Source organism: Maylandia zebra, linkage group LG5, assembly GCF_041146795.1.
Source record: "Maylandia zebra isolate NMK-2024a linkage group LG5, Mzebra_GT3a, whole genome shotgun sequence".
In the NCBI taxonomy this organism is placed as follows: Eukaryota; Metazoa; Chordata; class Actinopteri; order Cichliformes; family Cichlidae; genus Maylandia; species Maylandia zebra.
Window position 1 is genome coordinate 696,847 of NC_135171.1, and position 27,838 is coordinate 724,684.

The following is a 27,838-nucleotide window of genomic DNA, read 5'->3' on the forward strand; positions in this document are numbered from 1 at the left end:
CCAGGCAAGTTCAAAGGCAGCTGTGGTAGAGAGAGTATATGGGCTCAAATTGTGCTCATAAATATTTTGTACTTGTAAATCAATTTGTGTGTGTATGGGATCAGAACGATGCCACCTTGAAATGAAACCGAAAAAAATATTGAAACTGAAAAAAATATTGAAACTGAAATAAATGTACAGCGCGGCTGCGGTCACGGACAAACTTGCATGTGTCTGTTCGGGAATGGCAGATGCTGAGAGGTCCAGCGTTTACATTACCGGCTATTTCAAAGTGACAGCCTGAGGTGTTCTTCAGTAAATTGGACTACCAGACAGGAGGACCTGAGGCCCCACCGTATTCTTTTCGGTAAGTTAAATGTGTGTGTAAGCTAATCCGTAACTTAGGTCCTTAGGTGAGCACTCGGCTGTCGGGGAAACTTGTTTTGTAAAGTTCGTTTAGCTAACCCGTGCAGGTGAATGAATTTACCCTGACTAAAGAAATCAAGAGAAACGCACCGGGCTGCTCAGTGACTAACCACGGTTACTGTACTTTTATTATGAGTATTATACTGTAAGAGCAACAGGCTGGACTCTGCTTCTGCTCCTGTGCAGAGCTGATTATTAATAAGAAGCTCGGTATACAGACAAGGATAACACAGTACCCGGGCTAGAAAGACAACTCCAGTTTGAGGCGCATGTCCTCCTGACATTTGGTGTTTGTGTTAACGATCCAATGGAAAAGCTTTGATGGGAGTGAGCTGTTCACTTGCACTATAGCACACAAAACGCTGCGCTGAGCACTGAGTGTTGCATCCGTGTACACACTGCATTGCTTCATATTTCACTCGTAAAGTAGGAAATGGGTGGAGCAGTTTATTAAAAGGGTAAACGTACATGGGTTTGATTGTAAGGCCCAAACAGAGCTGGCACAGGTCTAACAAGCATGAAGGGACAAACTGAGTGTGACATAAGGAAATGCTTACATGTGTAATTATCTTGATTACTGGTGAAGGACTACGTCACATGTAATCAAACATGACTCATTACTTATAAAAACCCTTTAACTAAAAGTGTATCAGAAACTCTCCTCTACTGTTTACTCTGTTTATCACCCAACAGTGACCTCGACCCTCTTCAAGCTCCTCACTGGTCAGTTCGAGTCAGGACGGCTGAAAATCCTCAGTGTTTACTGGGTAAGTTAAACTGATCAGTGGGACACTCAGGAACGGAGACCATGATGCTTTGGGGCAGACCACAGAGGTTTTACTAGTCAGTACAGATTTCAAACACACCGCTACATACTACATTAAGGTCAGTGCATTAAGTGCACTGACCTTAATGTTGTATTTTTCTGGTTGCTAATACACTTGGATCCATTACAAACATACACATTGTTGTGTGATGTGTGAAGACTTTTTATGGCTTTGTTTTTTGTCCGAACAGCACAGAGGAAACTATTTCTAAGCCAAGAGGCTAAAATTCATGCACCAAATGATACGCAGCAGATAAGATGGATGTAATCAAGCTACCGATAGAAAGAACATAATCAAGGACAAATAAAGTGTCTTTTTTTCCTCATTGTTCTCTGTGTGGGCCTCCTACTTCCTCCGTGTGGTAGTTTGACTCGTACTGATGTGGCTCCTCTGCTTCTTGTCACAAACAGTTTTTCCTTCCTGGTTACTGTTGAGCCCGTCACACTCAGCAGCTCGAGCTCGAGCTAAGACAGCCTTGAATCTTAAAACTACAGCCGTAATTGCATTTATGTCTTAGAGTGCTGGCCACAGATATTGATCCCATCTGACAGCAGCTCAGTAAAGCACAAGAGCGTCATCTTAAACAGGATATCAGGCAGCGTTCTTATTTTTATTGTCTACTTCTGGTCACATCCTGCTTTTGCCACTGAGCGATCAGCATCCTGTGTTTTATCATGAAGTGATGACTACGTGAGCTCCACTTGTTTAATTCTTCTAACATCTATAAAACAACAGAGTTTCTAAATGACAGACTTATTTATTTGTGTTTGTGTCTCAGTATCTGTTTCCAGATGCTGCTGTGGAGAAGTCTGACTTTAAGAATAACACTCAGCTGTCCAACTCCAGTGGGACATCGGAGCAAGAGAAAACCTCTGATTATGTATGTTTGCCTCTTCACCACTCGCACACTCAAGGTTACACTCAGGTCAGGTCCAATATAAGTTTCAGAGTGAAGACGGGCTCAGTGCTGTCAGTACTTTGTCAGGATTTTTATTAGAATGTATTAAATTTGGTGTCCTGCTGTTTGATTTCATGCTGGTCTTTTCCCTCGTTGTAGAACCTTTTCCACCAGCTGAAGTCAGCCCCCAGTGACAGTCTGACCTACCGTCTGGCTCTGTGTGTGTGTCTGGTCAACTATTACTATGGTGGGGTGCGGGCTGTTGGACACCTCTGGCAGGAGTTTGTCCTTGAGTTGCGTTACCGGTGGGTAAATAACCATCTTATTTGTGGGTGGGTACCTCACAGGCTCGTGCTGCTTTGATTTTAAAGATGTCACACATATTAACATTTTCATTTTATAGCAGGTAAAATAAGTATTGAACACGTCAGCAGTTCTCTAAGCAAATATATTTCTAAAGGTGCTTTGATGTGAAATTATCACCAGATGTCGGTAACACAGGGACATTAAACACACAGACATTTATTTATTACTTTATACAAATGTTGGTGATGACAGTTCATGGCAGCGTCTGTATGGAGAAACCAGTCCCATCATTGCTCATGACTTTGACCCACTCACCACACAAACAGTCTATAAATCCCGAATGCTCCGTGGATCCTTCCCACAGATTCAGCTCAGGTGATTGGCTGGGCCGTTCCAGCAGCTTTACTTGATTCCTCTGAAACCAACAGTTTCCATTGGCTGTGTTTGTGATCATGGTCTTGCTGAAACATCCATCCTTGTTTCATCTTCATCATCCTGGTAGATGGCAGCAGATTTTAATCAACAATGTCTCCATTCATCCTTCCTGGAGTTAGATTTAATGGCTCAGTCCCTTTTGCAGCTTGTTATAAAGTTTTTATGCATAACTTTTCTAAGCAATCACACATTTTTTTGGGAACATCAAAATCATCATGCTCCCACCTCCAGACTTCAGTGTTGCTGTGGTGTTTTTGGGATGCAGCCACCCAAACACGGTGTGTTTACAGCATTCAGAGAGTTTTGCTCTTAACAAAGGCAGTCGCACTTTTCTCCTCTCCTCCTCTCCCTTAGCTTCCCTGCTTAGCCTCTTGTGTCCTTGTTTACTCTCGTGTTTTTTGTATTACTTTTCCCTGGAACACTCTCTCACAGTCTGTTCTCTAAAACCTAAAAGAGGAATTATGGATTTGATCAACTGGTCCCTGAATGCAATTGACACCCCTTTCTCAACGAGAAGTCTGGGCTCGGGTGAGCCTGAGTGCTGAAGATATCTACCTATTCAGAACCATGATAACAGGGTTCTTGCTGATTGAGGCTGGCTTGGCCCTGACTTATCGAAGAATTAAGAAAGCGGAACCGGCTGTTCAAACCCCCACAAGGCTGCCCGCTGGGATTCAAACGATGGGAAGAGGCGTGAGTTTCTCAAAATGAGCTCATTGAGTGCAGCATGGATAAGATCTTGGAGAAGCTTACGGCTGCTGTGAATACTCAGAATAAGACTTCTGAGTGCAAATTGGATCACATCTTGGAGAAGCTCACTGCGGTCGTTGTTAACTTGTTATTTTCTGTTATACTGCGAGAGTACTGTTGCCCGCGAAGGGTTGTTGTTGGTGTGGAGAAAAATGGCGTAACAAATAAAGCGCTTGGAGTGAGACTACGACGTCGTGTCTTTGAGTTCTCAGAATCGGCTCTCTGAGCACAAGAATGACAACATCACGGAGCGCAAGTTTGATAACATCATGGAGAAGCTCACGGCTCTCCAACGGGAGATTGAGAGACCAGTGTCGGAGTGTTAGAACAGCTTTGAAATTCATATGAGCTGTTCGCACTAAAGTAAAAACCTCCATCACTTATGCGGATACCCCTTCGGCCCCAGCCGTGGGCTCAAGGCTGGAGCCGAACAACAACTCCCTGATAACGACTGTGTTTAGACTGTTCTTCCCACTCCATGCAAGGCCACCTGGGTTGGCTGGAAGACTGTTTACTTAGCCTGGCAGGGAGGAGGACACTGTCTCAGCTGAACTCTGGACACGCACACGCTTACACAGACATATATACACATGCAGATGTACACTCCTCCCCCCTCCAAACGCCTTCGACGCTTATTCCCCTCCGATGCTGACGGTGGATCAAGGAGACCAGCGCACGCAGGCCTGGATGTACTGTCTACACTGGCTGTCTCTCACCCTTTACCCATCCCTGTTGCTTGTCATGTGTTTCTTTCGTGTATTAAGAGTTTTTTCATGTGCAGAGGTGTTTTTTTCTGTTCTCAAACTGATCTCCCTGTTGGAGCTCAGTCTGGGGGGAGTTATTTTTTTCTCCTTATCTTTCCTCATGTGGTGCATTTTCCATTGTTATGCCTCTCTGACCTGTCTTCCCCATGTGATGTTTGTGTCATGTATGTATGGTCAGAAGGGTAAGATGGCGCTGGCAAAGGTCGGCAGCCTTAACCCAATTTCCATTGGGGTCAGCCTTCAGGATCAATAAAGTTTTATTGAATTGAATTAAGTGACCAAACTATAAAGTTAAAGCGTATTGTTGTACCTATGCATTACACTGGAGCAGAGCTTACATACATTCTTACCTGCTTACACTCATCATTCATTCGTCAAACTGAATAAAATAGCAATAAAATAGGGTGGCTGCAGCTCAGGCGGTAGAGCGGGTCGTCTACTGATCGGAAGGTTGGTGGTTCAATTCCTGGCTTCCCCCAGGCTGCATGCCAAATATCCTTGGGCAAGATACTAACCCCAAATTGCTCTCCGATGCGTTCATCGGAGTGTGCGCGTGTGTGTGTGTGTGAGAGAGAGAATGTTACTTAGAAAGCACCTAGAAAAATGTGCTTGTGTGAATGGGTGAATGCACAAGTTGTGTAAAGCGCTTTGAGTGCTCAGAAGAGTAGAAAAGCGCTATATAAGAACCAGTCCATTTACCATTTAACCAGAGGAGTATTGCACTGGTTGGATGGCAGCAGCCATGGAGGGAGGGTGTAATTGTCCCGTGTTATGCTGGTGTTTTGTATTAGATGTAAGCTTACATTTGGCAGCATTAGTGAACATTATACTGAATGTTACACAGGAGTGTCTCAGGTAGGAGGGAGGCTCACTCGGTCCGTTCACTGAGCTTAGTGTTCAGTGATCGATGGTCCAGGGGAAAAGCTGTTTTCTTAGCCTGGCTGTCCTGTTTCTTGAACAGGTGCTGTCCAGGATGAGATGAGATTTGATTGGCTCTCCTGAGACAGCGAGTGCTGACCATGTCCTCCAGGGAAGGAAAGGGACAGGCACTATTCTTCTGTGCTGTCTTAATGACCCACCGAGCAGTTAGCATACCAAGCTGTTAGCAGTAGGTGGGGACACACTATGGTGCTGTGGTAAAAAAGCCACCAAGACTTTCTTCTCCAGATGGTTCCTCCTCCTCCTCAGCATCCTGAGGTGGAGTCTTTGACTTTGGACCATGAGAGGTCCTCAGCTACGTGAGTCCCCAGGAACGAGGACACTCGCTGAACACAGTCTGCTTGATGTGGAGAGGAACGTGTTTCCCTCTGCTGAGGTCACATCTCCTTAGTTTTGATGGCGCTGAGCAGACGCTTGTGTTCATTGCAGCAGCCTGTCAGGTTTTTAACCTCCTGCCTGTTCGCCGTCTTCTCCGCTGATGATTGTCGCATCATCAGCAAATGTAACGATGGTGTTAGAGGGGCAGGTAGGTGTGAACTCATGAGTGTACAGGAGAGCAGGCAAAGACGCCTGTGGATACTTTATGAATGCAGATGATAATATTCTGCCAGCGTTTCACAGACTTGTTCAGCAAACTTTAAACACACTTCACGCTTCTCTTTTTTTCTGTGGCTCTTGCACACATATTGTTTTCTTTGAAACAGTCGTACCTGCTGATTCCAGGCCTTTCTGTGGCTCTTCATAACTGGGCCTTGACTCTTCTGATAATTCTTTTCACTGGTCTGTGTGAAATCTTGTGGGAAGCACCTGGTCGTGGCCCATTTATGGTGAAATAATATTCTTTCCACTTTACCAAAAGTGCGCTGGAACCTTCAGTAGTTCTACTGTGACCACTGCCACCAGCATGTTTTGCAAAAGTCTTGAGAGAGCTCGTTGTTTTTACCCGTCATGAGACGTTTCTTGTGTGAAACCTGAATAATGAGACCATCAGTTGGGACTGAACCAGCTGATATTTGATTTGATATTAATTGGCGAGGTCTGTGACGAGTTACATGACTCTTTGGTGGCAGGACTCCTGGGCTGGAGGTGCGAGTCCCACTGAGTCTGTGGATGTTGTTGGACTGTCCTGGTTTCCCACCTCGGGATAAGCAGACTACAGTAGCGGTTTCCCTTTCTAAGAAGTGGGACTAGGGGCTGAGCTTGAACTTGGGAATGATACTCCAAAGCCTCCCTGGAAGTCTGTGACTGGGTCAGTTCGTTAGTTGAACCTGAGGTTGAGGATATATTTTCAGCCCTGGAGCTCCTCTGTCAGATGGTGACGGCATACAAAGTATCTGGTACCACTGTCCTCTGTGTGCTGCTGCTGTTGGTCCATCAGCTGTGGAGAGAGTGAAGAATAACTGATAATGAAAAGTTGTTGTTCTCGTTGAACTCTGTTATTGCTGCTTTATTCGTGGCCAACACTCAGCAGATATTGGCACCAGCCGATTTCAGTCGGGATCTCAAAGGACTTCGTGGAAGAGCAGAACCTATTTGCAGACATTTGTGGGACCTCGTTAGACTGTTGACTTGGACACAGACAGAAGACAGAAACACATTTTGAGACCAGAGGAGATGGATCTGTCAGAGTGGGGGCCCCCAGGCTGTGGAGTGCTTTGCCTCCATCATTATGTTGCTTTGATTGCATTTATTTTTATAAACAGCAGCTTGAGACTCATTTATTTAGCCTGGCTTTGAACTAGATTTGTGCTGTTTCATATTATTGTGAAGCACTCTGTGGTTCTTATCCTGTGCCATATAAATAAAGTCAAATGCTGGATGTCTGTACTTTGTCCAGCTGAGCCGACACTTTAGAATCGGGCTTTGGTCTTGTTGTCAGTCATGTTGGATCTCCGTCCGTCTCTAATAACAGACAAATGACCAAAATGTAAAAATCCAAGTACATAATACCAGGCACAAAAGCCCCTGCAGTGTTTGTGCCGTGCTCTAACTAAAACTTTGCTTGAAATTGTTTAAGCAGTATTTGTTTCTCTGTTAACACACTGGTGTTCACTCATATCCATCTCTGTGCTTCCTAATCTGCAGGCTGGCAGGTGGAGCTCCTGATCTTCGCTGTTGTCTTTTGCATCAGAAGTTCCAGGTAGCCACACAGTGCACAAAGTGCAAGGACTAATCGAACGATTTAAAAGACAAAAAACAACATCATGCACATTTGTAGACTTGCAACTTTAATTCCAGTGGTTTATCAAAAGTGTTGTGTTAACTTTGATAATTGGAACGATGTTTAGGTGATAAAGAGAAAAATGAATTCTGAGAGCTGATGCTCAGTGTGATACAGCATCTTCAAACTCCCAAACACCTGTTTATGTCGTGTTGTCTGTTGAACACAAGTAGCAGTGTTATGTTTCCATGTGTGAAAAGAGTTTTTGTTCCTGGACAGATGCTGAATTGTTGTATCGAAAGGAAGAAGGCCAGAGATGAATCTCACAAGGTACCCGAGGGGAACGAAAAGGAACACAGGGTCTCAGGTGCCTGCCAGAAGAGCCGCCAAGGACCAGAGTGTGCAACCAGTGCTTCCAGTTCAACAAGAGAGATGTCTCAAGGAAAATCCTGGGACTCGTGGAGTGACAGCGAGGAGGAATTCTTCGAGTGCCTGAGTGACCAGGGCGAGACTGAGGCGACACAAGCTGAGGGCAGAGCTGAGGGCAGGCTGCACCCCCACAACAACATGACTCTGCTCAACTCTGCAGAGCCTCTCTATGTTCCCGTCACACAGGTCAGAGTCACTGCCTCACTGTGCAAACACATCATATGCTGTTATTTATTCCAAATACAGCATGTTGAAAATAATAGTCGGGGTCACACGGGGTGGAGCCTATCCCATACCATAGGGCGAGAGGCGGGGTTCACCCTGGACAGGTCGCCAGTTGCAGGGCGAACACAGAGAGACAGACAAACATTTAACCCAGGGGTGGGCAACTCCAGGCCTCGAGGGCCGGCGTCCTGCAGATCTCACCCTGTGTCAACACACCTGAATCAGATGGTTAGTTCAGCCTCTGGAGAACTTCCACGATAAGGATAAGCTTTATTTGTTGGTTGCCTGCAACTGAGATGACCTAATCGACCATAGATACAATGTACAAACTTAACATTGGGGATACAGGTCAGACTAACTAGCAACAAAGGATAGCCCTAACCCAAGACACTTTGAGGAGGTCATTTAGCCATTTAAATCAGCTGTGTTGGATCAAGGACGCATCTAAAACCTGCAGGACACCGGCCCTCGAGGCCTGGAGTTGGACACCTCTGATTTATGCTCTCATTCACACCTGTGGGCAGTTTAGAGTCAGAGTTAACCCAACCCCACTCGCTCCATGTTCAAAGACGTGCAGTTAATAATTAGAACTAAAAGAAAGCGGTTGTAACAGTACAGAGGCGACCTTTGTGTGACAAAACCATGAAAGCAGATCTCATATAAGTGGTTCACAGAAATGTCATTAACCTCAGCTGAAGCTGACTGAGTCTGATATCTGTGCATCATGTTTCATTTTCAGGAACCGTCTTCTCTGTGCAGTTAATGAATGGGATATTAATGAATTAATAAAAAATGTCATGTAGGCTTTTACAAGTAAACTAGTGTGGAATAAGAGGACTGTTGATCAGCCTACGCTGTGGAAAGTTGTGACTCTGTCACTGACACGTGTGGCATGATGGATGCAGTCATGCTGGGAGAAGCTACGTGAGTGCAGAAACCTCTGATCACCAGACGATCACGTGGTCGTCAGTTTTCAAACAGCTCATTGCAGTTTTATAAATCATCTTCAGAGGTTATTTGAACCTTGTCTTTGCAGAGACCTGCAGATCTGAGGCAGTAATGCAGTGATAATGACCAGCACACAGTGTAAGTCATGCTGCAGCTGCCCTGAATCTACAGTGTTGGTTATTCCCACCATGTCTCTGTTTCTGATCCAGTGTGGACGAGCTCTTTATTCAGTCTGAACTGGTTTTAATACTAAAATACAATTGATTTGTTATTCATAGATTTTCAGATTTACTCTTACACAAAAAAGTAAAACATTTTTGTTGCCAGATCACACGTATTTACTTCCAGTCCTGAACAGAAGGAAATCGTTTTGATGCCTAAATGACATTTTATGTTCAGTGACAGCCTGGTGTGCTTGGGTCCATGAATGCAGTGGTGTCGTGAGTGGGCCCTGCTCGAGTCGTCAGTGCCAGTATGAGGTGTCAGTGAATATATTTACACATTACTTCATTTAAAGTACGAGTTTGTGTCTCTGTCCACAGGCAGCCAACCCTGGCTGTGTCCTGGAGGATTTTGTGCGCTGGTATTCACCTCGGGATTACGTAGAAGAGGAAGTGGTTGATGAGAAGGTCAACACAATGGTGATGGGGACACTCAGTCCCAGGATGAAGATCCCAGGCAACATGTGGGTGGAGGCTTGGGAGACTGCCAGGGTCACACCTGCACGACGCCAAAAAATACTTTTTGATGACACCAAGGAGGCCGAGAAGGTCTGAAGCAGGTCGTTCGTTTTGCCACATGCGTGTTTTAAGCCAAACGTGTTTACTAAGTGGATCACAAAGTGTTTTCATGAATGTTTCTGCTGATTTTCAGGATCAGCTTCTGCCATGGGACCGTTTTGGCTCATGTATGTTGAAGAAGTCAGTTTAACACAGATCTGTGCTCACAGACATGTTGAAGCATTTTCACATGTTGATGAAAAAGGATCTGATGCTGTCACACACGATGTTTAACTGACACACAGCAGCTCTCTGTGGTGTGATGGTGTTAAATGAAGAACAACTTTAAACCAGCTTCTATTAATGATCCGGTCGGCTTTATGGGAAAGGGACCCGGGCAGGTCCCTGCCAAGCGTTTGCATGTTCTTCCTGCACATATGAAAGCAGAGCTCGGAGCTCCAGTTTGCACCGTCACTGAAAATGTTGCCTGTCTTTTAAAGACATTGTTTATCCAAAAAGAGAAAGTTAAAAATAATGCTCACTGATAGTCTTATGACAGATTTAAAGATCTGGGTATGACTGGTCCCTCTGTGAATAACCATCATAGAGAAAGGTCACCGTTTATCTGGAGTCTTCTTCAGAGGCAGCCTGTTGGCTGTGCAAAAATATTCTGTTGATCTGAAAGAGCAAAAGGAAAACAGAAGCCAGGCAAACTAAACTTTTTGGGGGTTTGTCTTTAGGTTCTGCACTACATGGCGATGCAGAAACCTGCAGACCTGGCCCGTCACCTCCTGCCCTGTATACTTCATGCAACTATTCTGAAGGAAGAAGGTAAGTCCTCACCGTTTGGTTGAAAAACACGTTTATATGAAATAAAATCAGGGAAAATAACTCTAAGCCCACAGCAGGTAAATTACAGTAAGACCGAAATACAAAAAACTAAAGATATTAAAATAAGTACTAAGAAAATGAAATGCAACCCGAGATGTTAATGGAGAAAAAAAAAACAGAAGCTGCATGAATAAAAAAGTAGAAATCTTGGACGCTGCCAGCATAATGCACAGCCTTTTGACGGGGCTCGCACACAAACACAAAGCAGAGGATGAAGCATCACCAAATATGTTTCCAAGCCAAAGAAGATAAGATGAAGCATACCTGCGCAGCGGTGGGTGATGAGGAGAGGCCGCAGCGTGTCTGTCTTAAAGTGCAAGTTTGTGACAGTTTAAAGCTTAACAAGCTAAGATGCCAAACATCCAGAGCACAAAGACAAGTCAGAGGGCTTTTTCAGACACACACTTCTAAACCGTCGTGCTTAACAGTGTCTCTGCTAAAACTGCGTCTGTGCTCTGCTCCTGTAAAGTTGCCTATCGAGTGCTTAATGATAAGGTGCATGGTAGCTGCTTTCCTCTGCAGGTGGACAAAGGAATGACTTCTCTGCAGACAGGCTCCTGGCAGAGCCACTGCAGAGGAACTCTTTACAATCACTGACTGTGAAACGTGAGGACTGTGTGGGGATGTGCAGACGGGGGCGCGACGGCTGGGAAACGAGGAGGGCTGCAAGTGGATGCACTGTATGATACACGCTGGCGTCTACACAGCTCAGTCCTGAGCTGAGTGATGTAATGACTGATTGCATCGACACAGTCATTACATCAAAATACAACCCCTTTTTTTCGGCACTGAAGCGAAACAGGCTCCACCCACACAGCCGTTCTGTATCACAGCTGTGATGCAAAAAGATTTGGGCACCACTGGTATAGAGTGAATGGAACCCAGAACCTGGAAGTGTCCAGTGATGTGAGGGTAAAGGACGTCTCACTGTGTACTTTGGTGCACAGATGAGTTGTGGTCGGTTCAGTGAATGCAGCCCATGAGCTGCAGAAAAAGCCCAAATCCTGAGCCCCCCAAGATTTGGGCTCAAGATGTGTTCTGCACTGCAGGCCCTTGGACTCCATCAGGGTTTGGGCCAGTTTTGAGCTCTTATAAGTATCAGAGATGGACACGTGATGTTTTCAGGGCTGCGTAGGCATGATGGGTAGAACATGACCCTGGTGTTAAAATGCAGGTAAATGTGATTTAGTTTGTTTACTCTAACTAGCTACCCAACCCTCACTGTGAAAGGAGCCTGGAAAGTTTCCCCAACATGAATTTCTTTCAGTCAAGTTTTCTCCAGTAATGATCAGAAATCAGATAAAACCCACTCTTTATTTTATTCTACACACAATAAATTGATAATTATTCCAGGATACAGAAAAGTCTAGATTTCGTCTTCAGACTGTCACATCTGGAGCAGGGCATAATTTGATTTGGTTTTTAGAAGAAGCTAAAGATCTTTCAGTCGTGTTGCTATTGTTCCCTGACACCTGCAGTGCAACCATTAATTTAGCTAATGAGAGTTCACGTATAATTATAACAGGTCTTAGTTTCTGGATCGTCTCTAAGTTGACGGTATACTGCTAAGACCAGTTCTGAGTCTAGAGACAGCCAATGGTAAGGACTAGTAAGGACATCACTGAGGAGAGTTTTCTAGTACTTTGGAGAAACCTCAATCAGCTAACGTCCTGCTGTGATACTCAGACCTTTTCTCTAATTAAACCAGAAAGCTAGTTTTCATTTATTCTGTAATATCCCAGAATGTTTCAGCAGGTCAGAAATGCTTTGGTGCATATCCAGGTTGTATGCAAATTAATTCTGATTAAGTCTGGACTACAAAATACAAAACATAGCAACAATAATGTCCTCGTTTCACTTCTTTAAAAAATGTATTTTGATCTTATGACACTTACTAAAAGCTTTACTTCCAGAGGTTGACAGAGACGCTCCGTGCTGATAACACGTGAATGTGTGAAGGTTTGTATCATATCTATCTAATAGACTCCAGTTTGTGCATGTAAATGGAGAGTCCTCTTCACACACTGAGGTTAATTATGGAGTTCCACAGGGTTCAGTGCTAGGACCAATTCTGTTTACATTATACATGCTTCCCTTAGGCAGCATCATTAGAAGACATAGCATACATTTACACTGCTATGCTGATGACACCCAGCTCTATCTGCCCATGAAGCCAGATAACACACACCAATGAGTTAAACTGCAGTAATGTCTTAAAGACATAAAGACCTGGATGGCCGCTAACTTTCTGCTTCTTAATTCAGATCAAACTGAGGTTATTGTACTCGGTTATTGTAGATGGCCCCGCCCCTCCCTGAGCCTGGCTCTGCTGAAGGCTTCTTCCTGTTTAAAGGGAGTTTTTCCTTGTGCCAAAGCACATGTGGGTATATTCCTGGACAAAAGGCTTAGTTTCTATTTGCAGATGTGTTCTGTGATCCTCTGAAATAGCTGGATTAATTAACTCCAATAATAATCCATCAAGACTTTGTGGATATGTTTTAATCTCTGTAAAGATTATTATAAAATGTTGTGAAGGTTTTGTTTATTTCAAAAGGATCTGTATTAGTAAGATAATAGTTTGCAGGTTTACTCGATTTTAGGCTTTTTCTCATGTTAACAGTAATTGAGGTTACAAACGTGGCAGGTCTTTCTTTTAATCACAGCTTTCTGTCACTCTGGAAACACTGTCATTTCTTCTCTTTCAGAGTCTGCTGAAGATATTCCATCAGTGCAAAAAACCATTCAGCAAGCTACAGTTCAAGCGAGCAAGCTCCTGCAGTCCCCCAACCAGGACTACAAGAAGTTAGAGGTCAGTGAAAACTCGACCGGACTTTCCACAAATAATTCAGTTTAAAAGAAAGTATCATTAGATTCACCCAAAAAAGTTTTGTTTTTAAATACATTATTGATTGATTGTTAACTGTGTTTTTGTTGTAGTTGAGTATGTGCTGTACATGAGGTGTACGTAGACTGGACAGTGTGCACCATGGCTGAGAACTTGGCTGATAATTATTATGGCCATTGATGGTTGAACCATGAAAACAGGGGTGTGGTGCAGTGGGATTGTAGTGGGAGCTGGAGTAACAAACTCCAGTGCTTCCTCAGTGATGGCTAACTTTTTTCTAAACCTAGGTAATTCCTTCGGCTGTTCCCACCTGGGCTCAAAGCTTTTATACTCTGCTGATATCGGATGTGTTTATCAGTGATCGAAAACAGAGACTGAGATTGTTATTATTGAGTTTGATCACACGTTAGGTGCATTAAACATATGCTTTAATACTGTCCTAAAGTCTGAGAACAATCATCACTTCTTCACATATAAAAATGTTCTTCTCACTAGCACTCAGTATCCATACAGCCCCTTTTCTTTGAATAACACTGTACAGCTGCACAGCTAAACCCCACCATGTTAGTTCGGCTTGACTGGACAGTCTTGTTGTGTAAAAGCATTCTTGGCTTTCTCAAAGTACATTTAAGTATGCCATGTATCCACTGTGACTCCAAACACGCCTTTTACACCCCGAGACTCAGCCTATAACGTTCCACGTAGGAAAAACCACGTATGTGTATAAATGTGACAGTCTTGGGGTCTCATGCTGTCAGGATTGAGCAGACAGTTGTTCTTGTCCTGTGTGCAGGATTTCATTAACCAGCTGCTGAGCATGGAGACAGTCATCACTCAAGCTCGCTCGCTCAAGGCCAAGTTCTCCGTTCCTGAGGACGACAGCGGAGAGGCTGCTGATGAACTGAAGAAGTGAGTCGCAGAGTTTGAGCTGCGCTCACTGACAGCTTTGTTTGTGCTGTTGGTAACATGTAACCGTCTTCACCGTCACTATAGATAGTTAGTCAGTAACAGGTTGTCACGATGAATCTGTTTCACAAAGACGGCGTCTGAAGGATCACAGTCAGTTCACACGTTTCTTTCTCGCTCATGTTGGTGGTCTTATTTTATAGTTTTGGTGTCTTCAGGTTTTACATGTTCTTATTTAAGTGTTTTGTTTTGTGGGAATATTGTAACATTTTCCACATTGTGTGTTGTCTCTAGGTTTGTGAGCTCCCTGCTGGAGGAACCAGAGGTGGTAGTGACAGGAGCAGGCCAGGGCCTGGCTGGCAGTATAATCCACGGACTCTTCATCAGTGCTCAGAGGGTAACTCTCACTCTGCCTCCGTGTCCTTCCCACGTCTTGCTGTCAGTTTCATGTATACAGTCATGTATTTGTCATCTATAGAGACATCTTTAGAGGTACACACACACACCAGTCAACCACTTATTCAATATCAGCATCAAGAATAGGTCGGTGTCCCGGTCCTAGAACAAGACATGAAGTCAGCGCTGTTTTATTTTGTTGTGGGCAGTCTGAGGCACACCTGTGCACTACTCATGATGTCAGATCAGCATCCTGATGTGGCACACCTGTGAGGTGGGATGGATTATCTCAATATAGCAGATGTGCCCACTACCACACATTTGGACTGATTTGTGACCACTGTTTGGGAGGGATGGTTATATTGTGTATCTGGAATGAATTTTAGGTCTCTACGTCCATCCCATGGGGAATGGGAGCAGTAACAAAGGTGTTGCGTTTATATTTTTGTTGAGTGTATATACTTTATTTAGATGAAACTGGAAGGACGTGGTCAGCACTGATGTAAAGACGCAGTGTTGTCTGTCAGTGTCAGGAGAGTCTGCTCTATTGTAACGTTGTTTCTTCCTGAAACACACAATTGCTGCTGCTGTGCTGTGAAGCACGTTCAGAGCTATAAGAACCAGTCTGTTTAACTATCAATGAAAAATGAAGAATTATCAGTTTGACTGTGTGACAATTCTGCAGGAACAAAGTTGTGCAGCTCTCTCCACAGTGGAGCAGATCTCCTTCCTGTCTTTGACGCTTCTTTTTCTCTTTCTGCAGTAACAACTATTAATGTGCATTTGTATATGTTTACAGTGTTAGCAGAAACAAAGCTTTGGTGGCCGTGACTCCAGAGATGGAGCCGAGTATCTAATCGAATCATCGGTTTGTTCTTTAAGCCTTAAAAGTGTCCATGTGCTCCACACTGGATCCCAGATTGACTCTGATGCATCAACTGGAACATGAATCCAAAATCCTGCTCCTCACATACAAGGTCTTAAATAATCAGGCCCCATCTTATCTTAATGACCTTGTAGTACCATATCACCCTATTAGAGCACTTCGCTCTCGCTCTGCAGGCCTACTTGTTGTTCCTAGAGTATTTAAAAGTACAATGGGAGGCAGAGCCTTCAGTTTTCAGGCCCCTCTTCTGTGGAACCAGCTTCCAGTTTGGATTCAGGTGACAGACAAAACTTTCCTCTTTGATAAAGCACATAGTTAGGGTTGGATCAGCAACCTTAATTAGTCTGCAATAGACCCTGTGCACGAGAAAATGCTAACTTCCTGTTTTAAGATCGGATGCAGGGTTGTACATTTCCGGTAGCTTTACTTTGCGGTCAATTGCTGCTGCAAAGATGGACTCCAAAATCATGTCCAAAATATGAAAACAGAAAGATGGCGTTAAGTTACAAAGAGCAGAAGGTGGGAACACTCACCACTGCTGTGTCATAAAAAAAATCAAATGATCAGTTTTGAGGTTTGAAGCGTGCAGATCGATTGGTGGTTTACATCACTCAACACAAGCAGAACTGCATTACAGAATCAGAAGCACATCTCTGTATTGATTGATTGATTGGTAATTTATTTCAACATGTGAACAATATACAAGTACATTTAGAAAAGAAATAAGAGAGAAAAAAATACTATACAAATTACATACAAAAAAAAACATTCTGATTAATTTACATGTATAGTGACAGTTCTTATGATTTAAACAGGCAGATGTTCAGCATTCAAACTACAGGTGAACAATAGTCAAAGGTTTCCCTGCTAGTCAAGTACACACCTACACAGCATGTCAACAAACCGTGGTAAGGGTCTCTATGCATGAGTATTTACGAAGGGTATGTTGTGACGTACCTTCAAAATTACCGCGGTCCCTCGCTATAACGCGGCCTCGCTGTTTCGTATTGGCTGCAGACTATTGTTGATCTCCTCCGTGCCGTCTCTCCTGTACAGTACAGAATCGCTGATTCATTGATTCATTAATGATTCATTGATGTTGAATTATCTCTCAGCTGCTCTGTTCTCATGTGCTGGACCTGAAAACACGGTTTGATCTTTGGTTTCTGTAATACTGGACTTATTTGTCTACGAAGGTTTGAACTTTGAGAGCTTAAACAAGAGAGAAACGTGTGAAAATGTTCATGTCTGTCTGAGTGTATAAAGTGTGTAGTGAGGGGTTTTACCTTAAAACATCTATAATAATTGTAAAAAATAAAGTTGGCTACTTCAGATTTCACCAATCGCATTTTATTTTTAGAACGTAACTCCCGCGATAAACGAGGGAGCGCTGTATACAAATACTGAGAAGTATAAAATTTGAATCCTGTCTCTCTCTGAGGCGCGGGGGGAAAAAATATCGATAAGTCGATCAACATCATCTACAGATACATTCGACATCTCGAGAAATGTAAATCGCCACTGGATTCGTCCATTTGGTTGAAAAACCCGACCGTGAACAAGGAGCGAATATCACACCGGAAACTAAGCGCTATGCCCTGGAAGTAGCATATGCTAAGGCTCACAGGTCTAAGTTATAGGTCTAAGTTCCCCATAATGCACTGGGTGTTTCTTCTTCACTCAACATGTGTTAGTAGACCTCTCTGCATTCAGTCCGTCTGCCCCTCATCTATCGATGGATGTTAGAGGCTTTGGTTCCCACTGTCGCTCACAGACGGTCACCTAATGTTTCCTGTGTAACTGCAGGGTCTTTGCCTTATAACATAGAAGCAGCTTGAGGTAACTGTTGTTGTGATGCTGTGTGTGTGTAATAAAGCTCCCTTACTGACAGTGGGTCACCACAGCTTGTAGCTCCATGTATTTGATGTGGCACGTTTGCCCTCGCTGACACAACCTTAAAGGGATTTGTGTGTATGAATAAAGTTTATTGTTCATACAGTTCATTGCCGTATGTCTGTGAAAGGCTGAATGAGGGTTGTAGCTCCCTCAGCAGCTGTGGAGCGATGGCTCGTGGTCACCTGATTCAGCCCTGGAGATGTGGTTGGTTAGACACGCTGCTTTAGTTTACACTACAAACCACACTCACCTGTTTACACTCCTTTTGTGTTACAACCACCTTGTTACACTCAAACACCAGATGATGCATCTGAGCCAACTAAGGATTCACTGAGACTGAAGAAGCTCGAGATCATAAGAATTTGAGGCTCAGCTGATACAGTATCATAGGAGAATCCAACCATTGTATGTCAAGAGACTATAGGCAGTGAAAGCTCCATCTGGAGGAGGAACGACGTGGTTCAGAGCGTTGCCTCCTGCAGCTGGTGACATGTTCAGATTTCAGCTCTGTCGGTTAGAAAGTCTGTTTTTGTTTTTCATCTGTGTGTTGCTCTTTCATCCTTTTCTTCTTCCTGTTTCTTGCATCAGGCTGGCTGACTTCACCACTGATGAGGTAACCATGAGCAGTAAGCCTCGTGTCGCTCACAGTTACATTTAACATAGTGCGATAAACACACTCAGTCATTATAAGGTACATCCTCTCTAAAGGTTCACATAACAGACAAACAGGATAATAAAAATGATCTGGTTCTTTGCAGCGTCCTGAGATGAACAACACACGACATTATTACACGTCTCAGTATTTGTTACACTGAACACAAATATAAACACAACACTTTTGTTTCCATGAGCTGAACCGGATCCTGACTGGTTTTGCGACATGTGTGTCATTGTGCTACACATGTACGGCATATTTCAGAGTGGCCTTTTATTGTGGGCAGTCTCAGACACACCTGTGCAATATTCATGCTGTCTAATCAGCACCTTGACATGCCACACCTGTGAGGTGGGATGGATTATCTCAGCTAATGAGAAGTTCTCACTAACACACATTTAGACAGATTTGTGAACAGTGTTTGCGAGCAATGTTCCCTGTAATGTTTCATGTGTCTGAGCGAACACACAAACTCCCTGAGCGTCCCTTGGACCACTGTGAGTAACAGCAGACGTGTGCACTGTGGTCACGCCAGCATCCAAGTTACATGTTTATTAAAATAATCAAATTACAGCATTTACATTTATGTTAGACTACTTTTAATTAACTGCTTTAGCCCACTTACAATGAAAATTAAAACAATCTTCTTCATGACCTGTGCAGCATGTTAACACTAATGGAAGTAAGAATAACTTGAACTTCAATTTTGAAAACACAACTTTCTTTAAATAAAGCTCTGACTTGTATTATGAGTCTGTGGTCTGAGAGAGAGTCTGTAACTCTGTCTGCAAAATACAGTAAATAATGACCAATGTTGGGCAATTAATTATATAGTTACTTCTTCAAAAAAGTAACTGAGTTTTGCAAACAGAGTTTTTTGCAGCTGTTTACCTAAAAATGCAGCCAAGGCGTTTTTAAACAAACATTTCAAACTATTTGCAGAACAATCAGCTGTTCTGCATCAAATCTGATGCCACACAAATTATTTGTGCCGCTCCAAAAAATAATTTCTGTCCACTATGAGATGAAGGAGAACAACAGCCTGATACCTGCAGGCCTGACAACAGGAGATGTATCACTGCTGTAACACCTGTAACACTCAGCAGTCGCCTCATTGTTCTGACACCCACAACAAAACTATTGACTACACTACACACTAACTACACAAGATTTGTGCTAAACTTGGCAATCGCATCTCAAACACCGCCGTCACTCCTAAAACTTCCCCCTTCCTAAACAACTAAATGTCATGTTGCCATATCATTTTTTGATTGGTCGACATGGTGCATTTTTCCACCAATAGGAAAGGCTGGTGGGGGTTTGTTTTGGTGTTGTTTTGGCTCACAGGCTTTCGAGCGTTTTCCTTATAAAACGGCGTTTTTACCGTTTCTTCCCGCAGTAAATATAAACAACGACAGTATTCAGGAAGAAAAACAAACATTGCAGATATTTTCATCATAACTCTGGTTTTACGCGGCCGATCAACACAATTTAAAAACTGGTATAAAGTCCACACTTTGTCCGTCAGTTGTTCCGTCTGTCCTGCTCACGTCTCCAATGGTTGTACACGCCACATCAGCCGCTTTGCTAAAACACCGGTGTCGGCACATAAGGACGCTGTCATAGCCTGTCAGCCACGTTGATCAGCTGCGTATATACGAATGTGAATCGCGTGATTGGCTGGACTACGGGATAAGGTGGCCTCGTTCTGATCCCATACGGGAGCAGCCAGTCACTGACTAACACTGCAGAACAGAATTGTTAAAGTTTTCATTTTAATTTCAATTCAGGTGATTTTTTTTTTTTTTTGTGCGCAACGCAGATTTTCTGTGCAGAGCCCGTGCCAGCAGTGCACAATTGTGCCAGCAGTGCGCAATTGTGCACGCGCGCAGCTTAGAGGGAACATTGCTTGCGAGTGTCGGGTCTTTTGTGTTTGTAGAAAATGTTTCATATCTTTGAGTTCAGCTCATGGAAAACAGGAGCAAAAACAAAAGTGTTGCGTTTATATTTTTGTTCAGTGTAAATGATAAAACATCAGGTTTGACCCAGAATACAGTTTGATCCACATGATGGCGCTGTGAAAAGTGCGCGCTGTACTGGTGGCACCAGTGTCCCCAGCCCACAGACCAGTGCTGCCACTAATCGTCATTAGCAGCATCTAAATGCTGTTTAAAGGTGGACTTCATCTGTCACACAGGAGCAGTTTGGCTTCGCTTTGCTTAAATAATGACCTGGTGTATTTCTGTATACACACCTGCTAAGGATCAGGTGACTTTTATAATAAAAGGTTAATACGTAAAAACTTAAAGATAAAAAGGGCTGTTTTTAGCAGTATTTAGGCTGCAGTCTGTGTATTATGTCCATGATATTCTACATTACAGTACAAACAGTAATTATATAAAGAACAGATGGATCAGGATCCTGTCTGTTCTTTACTATGATCTCAGCTGATAATGAGGCTTGAAAGAGACATGTTTGAACTTTTGCATTGATCAGACAAATAAGCCTGCATGTTTGCATGAGCTTTACCTTTAACTGTAAAACATGAAGCCTTTATTATTAAAAAAACAAAACCCTTTTGGTGTCATACAGGTAAGAAAGCAGTGAAGCGTTTTTCTCTCTAACAGATGTTTCATCTGTTTTCTCTGCCGTTGCTCTGATGGGACCTGCAGGGTGTTTTTGGTGACGTGGAGGTTTGCACGTTTCACTTGCTGCCTGTGGTTCATGTTCTAGTCCCACTGTGAAGCACATAGACGTGTCCTGACTTCCTGTCTGTCCCACACTCTGTTGTCTCTGTTTGTTGCTGCCAACAGTACAAGTCATCTTTGCAGATTTTACTGAATTAACAAAAACATGTTTACTGAAAGACTTATTCAGTAAACATTAGGGCTGGGCCATATTATACCGTTCACGGTAATACTGGTATAATGTTAGGCAATGATAGGAAAATGAAATATCGCGATAGAATATGAGTAAAACGCGCATGCGCAGTGCCTTTGTTTTCATACGCACATGGCCGATTGTTGAGTGAAACAGATGAACCAGAATTGGTTTGTAAAAATGGTGCAACTTCAGTGATGTGGAACTGGTTTGGTGTTTGTCCGTCAGATACACAACAAAGCACATTTTTTTTGCAGAACATGCAAGCGGCCGTTGTTATTGTCATATTTGTCGGACTAAGATGCTCTTAAATCTGGGAGTAATCTGGGTCCTAAACTCCATATGGTTCAGGTCAAACAAACACTGCAGCATCACTGAGCGTTAAAAACTGTCTAAATTCTTTCATCTTTAATAAAACGATCAGCATTGCTGCTTTACCAGGTGTAACTATGAAGTTTAACTTCCAGGCATCCATGAAAACAAAATTTATTACATTTAACGGAGTTAGAAGTTAGCAGGAAGCTAGCGGAAGTTAGCTCGCTAGTTTCGCTAGTTACCTAAGCATGATATAGCATGTTCTGACTGAGAGATTTCTGAAAAAATTCAAACGTACAGCTCTGCTACCACTTCCAACATAAATGAAGACAGGAAACTAAACAGCAGTGACGTTTGTAGGGTTACTGAAGTTGGGCTAGCTGGTATATAATGATGTGCTACGTGATCGCTAGCGACACAGCTATGTTAGCATAACATAAACAGTGAAGCTGGAGGACGAACACTAACACTTTTCCACTTATAAAAGTTAACGTGAAGGTTCCTGATGGTTAGAGACAAATACAATCGCATGGCAGGATACTGTAAACGGACCAAACTTCAGTCAGGAGAACAACTGAGATAATCCATCCACAATACGAGGTTAGTCATTAATATACTGCAACAACATGGGAATAGAGCAGCTGCCAGAGAATTCAACATTAATGAATCAATGGTACAGATGTGGAGGAAGAATGAGTTTAATAAAGTTTGATTTATCTGACTGCTTTGTTTCGCTTAATGTGCGTTATAATCCCGTGCACCGAAAACTACGTACTGCACACTGCAGTTTAATGTTGCAAAGCAGCTCTTTTTAACTTCAGTGGATATTATACATGGTTATGCTCAGGATATGTCAGCCCATTTCTACTGGAAATGCCTTTTGGTTAAACTTTCAGCAAGGAATTTGCATTTGCACTGTTACATTTTTATAAAGCTTTAATGTACATAAAAAACAGCTTCTTGTTTAAGTGAAAATAAATGGAAGGTTGTCTTTTTGCGCTAGTAATGTTGTGGAGTTGTATTTTGTCTCGCATCAATTATATCGTCAGTTATATCGTTATCGCAAATTTTCAAATATATATCGTGATAAATATTTTTGGCCATATCGCCCTGCTCTAGTAAACATGTTTGTTACACTGAGACTGAAAAATTCAATTCAATTCAATTTTATTTATATAGCGCCAAATCACAACAAAAGTCGCCTCAAGGCGCTTCAAAAAGAGATCCCTGTTTACGCTCATAGAAAACGAGCCTCTGTTTTACTTTATTGAAATCATTTCTAATCACAGACAGGATCAGCAGCGTGCAGCTGCAGTGAGGTGTTAGTAGAGGAGCTGTGTTTGTGAGCTGTAGTCTGGATCAGGTCTCTGTGGGAGACTCGGTTACAGTACTTCTGAATATCCACGTGTCCACCTCACACAGCACATTTCTTCAGAATCAGTTGCTGTTTGCTAACATTTGACCTTTGCCCTTTTAGGCTGCCCTTCTGGCGCCCGTCGATAAGGACTTGGGATCTGACAAGAAGCAAACTGGGGGAAGCAGCAGAGTACCAGACTTCCCTCCTCCAGCAGGCCGGGAGATCTTGTGTGCCGCGACCACCAGCGTACTCCAAGGCGCTGCCTCAGCGGCTCTTCTGTGTCCTGATGAGGGAGGAGTTTAGGTTGACCGGAGCCTTTTCCACAGACACGTCCTTCTTTTTAAGTCCTGTGAACAATTCACACCTGGGATAAAGATAAGTGAAGGACACAGGATGGAGACTTTCACATGTATGAACATGTGAGTAAGATCATAGAAATACATTTCTTCATTTGTTTGCTTTATTTGTAAGAATGGTGCAATATTTCAGCATCTACGGCTCGCCCAAGCTTAAAAGCAGGAAGCAGTATATTACTGGCATTGATTAAGAAGCATTTATGGCTTTGTCTGGAAATATGTGAAACTACATCCTTCTCTGTATTCATAAATCTGCAGCTTCCTGCAGCTGTGATAAAACAGTTTCACACTAAAACCTTCATTTTACCTTCAAAGCTTCTCTTGATGCCTTTTTAAGGAAATGAAATTTGTCGTTAGGATGGAGTTCCCCATCCTGCACTCACCACACGCTAACACAACCTTCTCAACTCTGATATTTAGTAGATTATATTTCAGTTGCAGGGATTGGTCCTGATGGTAAACATGAGAGCCGGTGAGGACTTCATGGGTCGTTTCAGCTGAGCTCCATCCTCCAGCATGTCCTGCTGCTGGATTAACACACAGCTGTTTGTTTGCATCCAACCAGAACCAGACCGTGCAGATCTTATTCCTGTTCATAAGCTGATTGTTCAAACATGAAGCTCTTTGACGTTGTATAAAAACTGAAACGACACTTTACAGCTGACTGTGATGTTTTAAATGGAGCTGGTTCCTCGAGGCGCGTCCGACAGCATGAGGGGAAAATTGGTTTTGTAATATTTTCTTTGTTTTGTTAAGGGTGTATCCATCCCATGATACAGACACATACAGTTTAAACGAAGCACTGAAACTTGCACATATTTATTATAGATGCACTGAAGCTAATCGAGATATTTGCTGTCAATCTGTGGCTGCGATTAAACACTTTACTGGAAACTTTATTAACTAGTAACTTCATCAGTCATGACAGAAGCTAATATTTCTGTGCTAACATCGTTTAAACAGTAACAGCTTTCCTCCAATATAAGCTAACGTTTACACCGTAACTTTAAGCTAGCACCATAAAGACGGTAAAACACGTAATAACATCTACAAATGCATCTTAAAGCTGTTATATTAGCACTCGGTGTATTACTAAGATAACCACATTAACATTACTGACACTCGCTGACTTTTAATAGTCATTCTATAAATGCTGTCCGTTTAAATGGTCTTACCTGTACCCACTGCATATCCACCGGGTTCCAGCCAGAGTGGATTCTGGAGTCTTCCACGCTCCTGTTAGTGATCCTCCATCTGGATGGATGAGAACAACCTTCTGAACAATCTAGCAGGAGATGGCCCATATCTATGGGACTGATTTGTGCTAATAACGCCCATTGTATGGACTGATAACAGCCGAAGCGGGTGAATAAAGTCACCCAGTAGCTAGCTGTGCCATTACCCAGCATACATCACTCCCTCCGTAAATGCAATAAACGATACAAAAGTATCGTTCTACCTGTTTTTCAGGTAGTTGTTTACATTATATAATTTATTGTGTTCAGTATACGTCACTACAATGTGATTTGGAAAATGTCTAAATATACCGACAGCAGGCACTTCCGCGGCAATCTCTTCAATCGGAGGACCCTTCACGTCAATTCCCGACGCGAGAGGGGTACCCTGCGCGTCCATAAGTGCAGCAGAGGGAGCCTGACCATGCGTCACACGTTTGACGAGTTGGGAGTGAGAACGTGTTGTATTATCGGATCGTCCATCTCTAGTAAATAGTGCACATTCATACAGTGCAGACCAGCAGCGGCACTGCTCACATATTTTGTGCTCTAAGAAGAAACCAAACCCAGCGAGTGATGTCACAGTGATTGTGTCCATCTTTCATATACAGTCTGTGGATATATCATGGTTTTAATGCCTCTGACAGCTTGTCATGAAATACAATGTGATTAACGTGGTTTTGTTTTAGAGGACTGAGGGACCTCCAGGGTCAAGAGGGTTGCTTTTGATTTTTGTAAAGACTCACACGGTGTGCTCGGGTGCTTGAAAATCTTTTCATCTTCACCAAAGCCCTCTGTTGGTTTGAGCTCAGTCTAAATGTGTTTGTGGTTTTCTGTTTGAACCCTGAAAGAAAAATTCAACTTCCTATTGCCGAGCTAATTTGCTTCATAATGACTCTGCCGGGTCATTATGAAGAAAATTTCATCAGGATCTCAACAGTGGAAACAGGATCAAACAATCAAATGTGTCTGTGCAAACGAGCTGAAACCACACAAAAGGATCCCAGACTGGCCCCGTCTCTCAAAGCGATCAACACGAAAGCTTGTGAAGTTTCATTTGAGGTCACGCAGGTTACATTTTCTTTGAAACTACTGACTATGTGTCAAATTCAGAACTATTGCTGCAATGTGACCCAAATAATACTTTTTATTCTGTATTCAATGAGATTACAGTCGTATCGCTGGGAGATCTGGCTGTTATAATAAGGGAAAAGTTAATGGAGTTATCAGTCGTCGCTGTACTTGAAAGGAGAGATGGCCCAGCCAGATTTATTGTAATAAAATGCGTGGACAGCAACATGAGCCCACAGTTTTATGTCTCTATTGTTTTATAGTTTGGAAAATGATTTGCCAAAGATGAGTGCTTCCAGTTTTCTGCAGACTGCACGACCTGACTGTGGAAGTCTGTTTCTGCCACCCAAATATGAAGTTGATGATAGTTTTGTGTTATTTTCTTCACAAGTTGGAGTCAATAAGTGGAGATAATAACCTGTTAAGTTTTGAATCATGATGAGGATCTCTGTCAGTGCCTGCATAAAAATCTCAACTGTAGCTCAACACAACCAAGTGCAGTACAATGAAAACACTGACCCCGGGTTTAACGAGGACCAGAAGGATCCGGAACAGAGTCAACGACTAACTAAATCTGACGGGTACTTCAATACAAAAACACACGCAGAGTTCATTTTTCATGTGCTGCAGCCTCACAAACAGCTGATATCATGGAGATATAAAGTCAGAGCAACTATACGTTACTCTTACTGCGCATTTTTAATTTCTTTTATTATCCCTTTATCATCCAACCAGAGTCAGAGAGGAGTCGACCCCACCCACCACAGGGCGAGAGGCGGGGTACACCCAGGACAGGTCACCACTGAAGTACCATCAAATCAAATGAAACATCCCTACACAGCAAATTCAAAAGTGTTAAATTTTTTGGTGTTAATAGTCTCCTTGCAAAAGTAGAGTTAATTTTACTCTAAGTAGAGTCACATTCTTTTAATGTAACTCTGAGGTGTAAAATGATAGTAGTTAAAATCGAGTGTTAAAAATGAGTGTTTCTCTGTCAAATCTGGAGGTGTTACAATGGAAACATTAACTCTTGACCTCTTAACTCTGAACTCCTACAGGGGCTATGACACCAACAGAGTAAATTCACAGACTCCGCCCCCAGCACGGCTCCAATCGAAGCTGAAGTGAAGCCGTTTCAGAACATTTTGCTCTACATATTTGAGTTGTTTGCCATGCTTGGTAAGTCATTTTTTCAAAGATTGTTTCAATTATTATTATGAGCTTTTACTTCTGTGGCTCTTTGGAGTTGAGACAAAGCTGTGTGAAAGGCATTAGCCATGTTGCTCGGTGATAGCATAATATTCTGTTTTAGCTAGCTGAAAGGTATTGTTTGCGGGCAAATACCACAGCCTTGAAAAAAGCTTGCATGTGAATTTCCAGTCAAACCTTTGGTCAAATACACCTAAAACAATGTCTAGAATGTGAAATGTTGGTATAATGGTGCTACTTGAAGCCTGAAAACGATCGCCCATAAAAAAAAAAACGAGCAAACGGCAGTAGCAGGCGTCCTGACTGGATTCTACGTTAGCATAGATCCCTCCAGAGTTTTGTGTACACGGTTTAGGTAAAAATGAAAAAGGTTGAGGTTTTACATTTAGTTCAGTATTACCTGTTGCCTGTGTCTTTGTCTTTTGGGAAAATACTTTACACAAGTAATGGCTCAAAGAGGATTCCTTTTTTTTTTACTGTGCTGCAATTGTTTACTGGATTATTTGTGCCATTAATTAGTGTCAACTAATTTTTATTCAATCTCCGTACAGGATATGCTTGTGAAGATGGAATATGGGGGAGAGCAGAAGTGCGTTGAAGTTCCACAAAGTGATGAATGAAGGACATGCATATTGTATTGAAGAAATAAGTGATGAGATGCTGTTATTTGCATTTACCATGTCAGACCTTTTGATAAACAAAATTCTAATGAAAGTGAGAACATGTATACTGTTACATCTTTCAGAAAATGTTTTGAAATTGTGGTGCACAGTTCAGAATAAATGTTTTTCAAAAACCATTGCGTCTTTTTAGTAAATGTTTATTTCCAAAGGAAATTTCTAGAAGTTCAGAACAGTAAAATTACCACTTTTTAGATGAATTAGAAGATAACTCTTACGTAGTTAAACTAAAATACTCTTTGAGAGTTAATATATAAACTCTTAACACCAAGTGTTAAATTATCAACTCCAGACAGATTTGGTGTTTAACACTAAATCAGAGTTAACGTACCAACTCTCCAAAAGGAGTTAAATTAACACTCTCTGGTGTGGACCCATATAGACACTTTAATAGTGTTGAAATCAAATCCGACAGTGTTAATTTGGACATGCTGGATTTGCTGTGTACAATAAC

The 27,838-nt window shown here is 42.6% G+C and overlaps 1 pseudogene across 1 annotated transcript; it reads left to right on the forward strand.

Moving 5' to 3' along the window:
- Window positions 1-237: 237 nt before the first annotated feature.
- Window positions 238-27,503, forward strand: LOC112431067 (rab3 GTPase-activating protein catalytic subunit-like; annotated as a pseudogene). Its single transcript, XR_013098532.1, has 13 exons — window positions 238-346; window positions 1,099-1,172; window positions 2,011-2,112; window positions 2,290-2,435; window positions 7,410-7,464; window positions 7,765-8,100; window positions 9,630-9,857; window positions 10,547-10,637; window positions 13,403-13,506; window positions 14,336-14,451; window positions 14,743-14,845; window positions 22,954-26,674; window positions 27,256-27,503. The product of XR_013098532.1 is annotated as a rab3 GTPase-activating protein catalytic subunit-like (transcript).
- The last annotated feature ends 335 nt before the right edge of the window (window positions 27,504-27,838 follow it).